Raw genomic sequence first — 7,169 nt, forward strand, 5'->3', positions numbered from 1 at the left:
CTCACCCTCACCCTAACGCTAACACTAACCCTAACCCTCACCCTGATCCTAGCCCTCACCGTAACCCTAATTCTAACCCTTACCCTCACCTAACCCTAACCCTCATCCTCACCCTAAAACAGACACTAACCCTAACCCTAATCCTCAATCTAACCCTCACCCTCACCATAACCCCTAACCCTCACCCTTATCTTAACCCTCACCCTCAGCCTAACCCTCAACTTCAACCTTACCATCACCCTCACCGTAACCCTCACCCTATCCCTAAACATCCTAACCTTCAAGCTAACCATAACCCCAACCATCACCCTAACCCTAATCCTAACACTAACCCTAAACTTAACCCTGACCCTAATCCTCCCCCTAACCCTAACACTAAACTTAACCCTACCACTAACACTCACAATAGCCCTAACCCTCATCCTAAGCCTAAACCTCACCCTAACACTAAACCTAACCCTCACCCTCACCCTAGCCTTCACCTTAAACCTAATCCTAACCCTAACCCTCATCCTAACCCTCACCCTCATCCTAACCCTAACCATCACCCAAACGCTAAGCCTCACCCTCACCCTCACCCTCAGCCTAAGCCTAAACCTAACCCTAACACTAACAAATACCCTCAACCTAACCCTAATCCTAAACCTAACCCTAACCCTAACCCTAAACCTCAACTAAACCCTCACCCTAACCATAACTTTCACACTAACCCTAACCCTAACTCTGACCCTAACCCTCCCCCTAACCCTAACACTAAACCTAACCCTACACTAACACTCACACTAACCCTAACCCTCAACCTAACCCTAAACCTCACCCTAATCCTAAGCCTAACACTCACCCTCACCATAATCATAAACCTAAGCCTAAGCCTAACCCTAACCCTAACGCTCACATTCACCCTCACCCTAACCCTAATCCTAACCCTAAACTTATCCCTAAACCTCAAACTAAACCTCACCCTCACCCTAAGACTAACAATAACCCTAAACCTAACACTCACACTAACCCTAACCCTCAACCTAACCCTAAACCTCACCCTAACCCTCCCACTAACCCTCACTCTAAACCTAAACCTCACACCTTACCTAACCCTAACCCTCAACCTCACCCTAAACCTCACCCTAACCGTAACCCTCACCCTCACCCTCATCCTCACCATAACTCTAACCCTAACCCTAAAAATAACACTAACACTAACCGTAATCCTAAACCTAAACCTAACCATAAACCTCACCCTCAGCCTCACCCTCACTGCAAACTAAACCTAACCATAACACTAACAATAACCCTAACCCTAAGCCTAACCCGAACTCTAACACTAACCCTAACGCTAACACTAATCCTCACCCCCACCCTCAACCTCAGCCTAACGGTAAGAGTAACCCTAACACTAACCCGAACTCTAACCCTAAACCTCACCCTCACCTTAACCCTATCTGTAACACTAACCCTAAACCTCACCTAACCCTAACCCTAAAACTCACCAGCACCCTCACCCTCACCCTCACCTTAACTCTAACCCTAACCCTAACAATAACACTAATCCTAACCCTAACCATCACCCTAACCCAAATCCTCACCCCACACTCACCCTTAGCCTAACCCTAACACTAACACTAACACTAACTCTAATTCTTACCCTCAACCTCACTCTAAATCAAACCCTAACCATAACCCTAACCCTAATCCTAACCCTAACACTAAGCCTAACCCTCACACTCACCCAAAACCTAACCCTAATCTTAAACCTAACCCTATCCCTAACCCTAAACCTCACACTAACCATCAGCCCAGCGCTCAACCTAACACTTATCGTAACACTAACCCTCATCCTAACCCTCAATCTAACCCTAACTCTAACTCTCACCCTAACCATAACCCTCACCCTCAACCTCACCCTCAGCCTAACCCTAAGCCTAACATTAAACTTAAGCCTAATCCACACACTCAACCTCACCCTAACCCTAATACTACACCTAATTATCACTCTAAACCTAACCCTCACCCTAACACTAACCTATCACTTACCCTAACCCTAACCCTCACACTAACACTCAACCGAAGCCTAATTCTAACCCTAAACCTCACCCTCACACTAAACATAACTCTAACACTAATCCTAACCCTAAATCTCACCCTAATCCTAACCCTAAACCTAACCCTCACTGTCACCCTCACCCTCAACCTAACTCTAAACCTAACAATAACAATAACCCTAACCCTAACCCTCACCCTAACTATAACCCTCAACCTAACCCTAACCCTCACCATAACCCCTAACCCACACCCTTACCCTAAGCCTCACCCTAACCCTAACCCTCACCCTTATCTTTTTTTTTTTTTTTTTAAATTGTATTTTATTTTATTTGAGAACATACTGTACAGAGGGGCAACAATTACATGGGCAGGATAATGCATACATTTCTTACCAAGCATTGCAGCCTCCTCCTTTGTTTACCCTTCACTTCCCTTCCCCGCCTCCCCCCTCCCCCCACCCAATTTTACCCCCCTCCCCCCACCCAATTATACCCCCCTCCCCCCCCACACCGAAATTGTAAAGCTGGTTTTGACATGACATTTTGTACTTCTCATTGTTGCAACAGGTCCACCTGAATCCTTAAACGACTTGTTTGTCCCCATCTCCTCCACCTGTTATACTAACATCAAATATAGTGAAAGCGGGGGTTACACTGTGGGGGAGGGACATACAAAGCAACAAAGAAATAATCTTATAAATGCATTAGAAACACATGCATGAAAGAAACGAAAACATTAAAATACATATTTAAGGTTTCATTTTCCTAACATCACATTATCTGGCCTTTTCCGCTTGACTCATACCTATACTAGATATTGCAAATAAGGGAAACCATGGGACCTATGCTTCTTTGGGCCTGGCTTACTTCACTTAATATAATTTTTTCCAAACCTTTCCATTTCCTAACAATCACCCTTATCTTAATTCTCACAGTCAGCCTAACCTTCAACTTTACCCTTACCATCACCCTCACTCTAACCCTCACTCTATCCCTAAACCTCATGCTAATCCTCAACTTAACCTTAACCCTAACCATTACCCTTAACTTAACCCTTACCCTCAACGTCACTATCAGCCTAACCCTAAACCTAACCCTAACCCTAACCCTCAACCTCACCCTAGCCCTCACCCTAACCCTAATCCTAACCCTAACCCTCATCCTAACCCTCACATTAATCCTCACCCTAATCATCACTCGAACACTAATCCTCACCCCCACCCTCATCCTCAGCCTAACCCTAAGCCTAAGCCTAAGCCTAACCCTAACACTCACACTCACCCTCAACCTAACCCTACTCCTAAACCTAACCCTAACCCAAACCCTAATACTCACCCTAACCCTCCCCCGAACCCTCACTCTAACCCTAAACCTAACCCTCACCAAAACCCTAATCCTCACCCTAACCCTAAAGCTCACCCTAACCCTAACCCTAACCCTCACCCTCACCCTCACCATAACTCTAACCCTAACCTTAACAAAATCACTAATCCTAACCCTAAACCTAACCCTAACCCTAATCCTAAACCTAACCCTCACCCTCAGCCTCACCATCACTGCAAAGCTAACCTTAACCATAACACTAACAATAACCCTAACCATAATCCAAACACTCACCCTCACCCTAATCCTAATCCTATACCTAAAACTCACCCTAACCCTAACCCTCACCCTCACCTTAATCCTAACCCAAATTCTAACCCTCACCCTAACCCTAATCCTCACCCTCACCCTAACCATAACGCTCACACCTACCTTCACACTTAACCTAACCCTGAGTCTAAGCCTAAACCTAACTCTCACACTTATCCTCAACCACAACCTAATCCTAAACCTAAACCTATCCCTAAAACTCAACCTAACCCTCACCCTCACCTTAAGACTAACTCTAACCCTAACCCTATCTCTCACCCTAACCCTCCCCATAAACATAATTCTAACTCTAAACCTCATGCTCAACCTAACACTAACCCTAAACCTCACCGTAAACCTCACCCTAACCCTAACCCTCATCCTCATCGTCACTGTAAATCTAACCCTAACCCTAAAAATAATACTAACCCTAACCCTAAACCTAAACCTAACCCTAACTATAAACGTCACCCTCAGCCTCACCCTCACTGCAAACTTAACTGTAACCATAACACTAACAATAACCCTAACCCTAACCCTCATCCTCACCCTATACCTCACCCTAACATTAATACTCAATCTTACACTCACCCTCACCCTACCTCTAACCCTAAACCTCACCCTCACCTTAATCCTAACCCTCACATTTACCATAATCCTCACTCTCAGCCAAACCCTCAACTTTACCCTTACTGTCCCCCTCACCCTAACCCTCACACTAACTCTCACCCTCATGCTAACCCTCTCCCTGACCGTAACCCTAAGCATGACCCTAAACCTAACCCTCAACCACACCCTAACTTTAACACTAACCCTCACACTAACCTTCACCCTAACCCTAACACTAATCCTAACACTCACACTCGCCCTCACCCTAAACCTAACCCACACCCTCAACCTAACCCTAAGCCAAACCCTTACCTTAACCTCACACTCATCCTCACCCTAACCCTAATCCTAATCCTAAACATAACCATAACCCTCACCCTAACCCTAACACTCATCCTTACCCTAACACTAACCCTAACCCTAACCCTCAACCTAACGCCAACCCTCACCCTTATCTTAATTCTCACCCTAAGCCTAACACTCAACTTTACCCTAACCATCACCCTCACGCTAACCCTCACCCTATCCCTAAACCTCATGCTAACCTTCAACCTAACCGTATCCCTAAACATCACCCTAAACTTAACACTCACCCTCAACCTCACCCTCAGCCTAACCCTAAGCCTAAGCCTAACCCTAACCCTCACCCTCCCCCTAGCTTTAACCCTAAACCTAATCCTAACACTAACCCTCATCCTAACAGTCACCCTAATCCTAAACATAACAATCAACCGAACCCTAATCCTCACCCCCACCCTCATCCTCAGCCTAACCCTAAAACTAAGAATAAGCCTAACCCTAACCCTCACAGTCACCCTCACCCTAACCCTATTCCTAAACTTAACCCTAACCCTAACCCTAACCCTCAACCCTAGCCCTCTGCCTAAACCTAACTCTAACCCTAAACCTCACCCTCACCCTAACCCTAATCCTCACCCTAACCCTAAACCACACCCTAACCGTAACCCTAACCCTCACCCTCACCCTAACACTAACCATGAGTCTAACCCTAACCTTAAAAAAAACACTAATCCTAACCCTAAACCTAACTCTATCCCTAATCCTAACCCTAACCCTCCCACTAACCCTCACTCTAACCATAAACCTCACCCTCAACCTAATCCTAACCCTAAACGTCACCCTAAACCTCAACCTAACCCTAAGACTCACTCTCACCATAACTCTAACCCTAACCCTAAACCTAACACTAACAATAACAATAACCCTAACCCAAAACCTAACCCTAACTATAAACCTCACCCTCAGCCTCACCCTCACTGCAAACTTAATCCTAAACATAACACTAACAATAACCCTAACCCTAACCATAAACCTAACTCTAACCCTAACCCTAACCGTATCCCTAATACTCACCCCCACTCTCACCCTCAGCCTAACCCTAAGCCCAACCCTAACACTAACCCCAACTCTAACCCTAAACATCACCCTCACCCTAATCCTATTTCCAACCCTAACTTTAAACCTCACCCTAACACTAACCCTAAACCTCACCCAGAACCTCACCCTCACCGTAACTCTAACCCTAACCCTAACAATAACACTAAACCTAACTCTAACCATCACCCTAACACTAATCCTCACCGCCACCCTCACCCTCAGCCTAACCCTAAACCTAACACTAACACTAACTCTAATTCTCACCCTCACCCTAATCCTAAACCTAACCCTAACCCTCACCCTAACCCTAACCCTCACCCTCACCTTAATCCTAACCCAAATCCTAACCGTCACTGTAACCCTAATCCTCACCCTCACCGTAACCATAACCCTCAAACCTACCTTCACACTCAACCTAAACCTAAGCCTAATCCTAAACCTAACCCTCACACTCAACCCCACCATAACCCTAATCCTAACCCTAAGCTTATCCCTAAACCTCAACCTAACCCTCAACCTCACCCTAAGACTAACACTAACCCTAACCCTACCTCTCACCCTAACCCTCCCCATAAACCTAATTCTAAATCTAAACCTCACCCTCAACGTAACACTAACCCTAAACCTTACCGTAAACCTCACCCTAACCCTAACCCTCACCCTCACCCTCACTGTAAATCTAACCCTAACCCTAAAAATAATACTAACCCTAACCCTAACCTAAATCTAACCCTCACCATAAACCTCACTCTCAGCCTCACCCTCACTGCAAACTTAACTATAACCATAGCACTAACAAAAACCCTAACCCAAACCCTCATCCTTACCCTAAACTTCACCCTAACACTAATCCTCAATCTTACACTCACCATCACCTTACCCCTACACCTAACCCTCACCCTAACCCTAACCCAAACCCTTACAGTAACTCTCACCCTCAGCCTAACCCTAAAGTTTACCTTTACTGTCACCCCCACCCTAAACCTCACCTTAACCCTAACCCTCAGGCTAACCCTCACCCTAAGCCCAACTCTAACCCTAGACCTCACCCTCACCCTAACCGTTACCCTAACACTAAAACTCATCATACCCCTAACCCTAACCCTCACCATAACACTAACCTAACCCTCACCCTAACCCTAACCCTCTCCCTCACCATCACCCTCAGCCTAAACCTAAGGCTAACCCTAAAACTAACCCTAACCCTCACACTCACCCTCACCCTAACCCTAACCCTCACGCTCACCCTCACCCTCAGGCTAACCCTAAACCTAACCCTTACCCTCACCCTCACACTCACCCTAACCCTACCCTAATCCTAATCCTAACCATCACCATAACACTCACCCTAACCCCAACACTCACCCTAACCCTAACACTAACACTAACCCTAATCCTAACCCTCAACCTAACCCGAACTCTAACACTAAACCTCACCCTCACACTAACCCTAACCCTAAACCTCACCCTAACCCTAACACTAAACCTCAC

Source organism: Dipodomys merriami, unplaced genomic scaffold (genome assembly GCF_024711535.1).
Source record: "Dipodomys merriami isolate MVZ:Mamm:240054 unplaced genomic scaffold, mDipMer1.0.p SCAF_135, whole genome shotgun sequence".
Classification (NCBI taxonomy): domain Eukaryota; kingdom Metazoa; phylum Chordata; class Mammalia; order Rodentia; family Heteromyidae; genus Dipodomys; species Dipodomys merriami.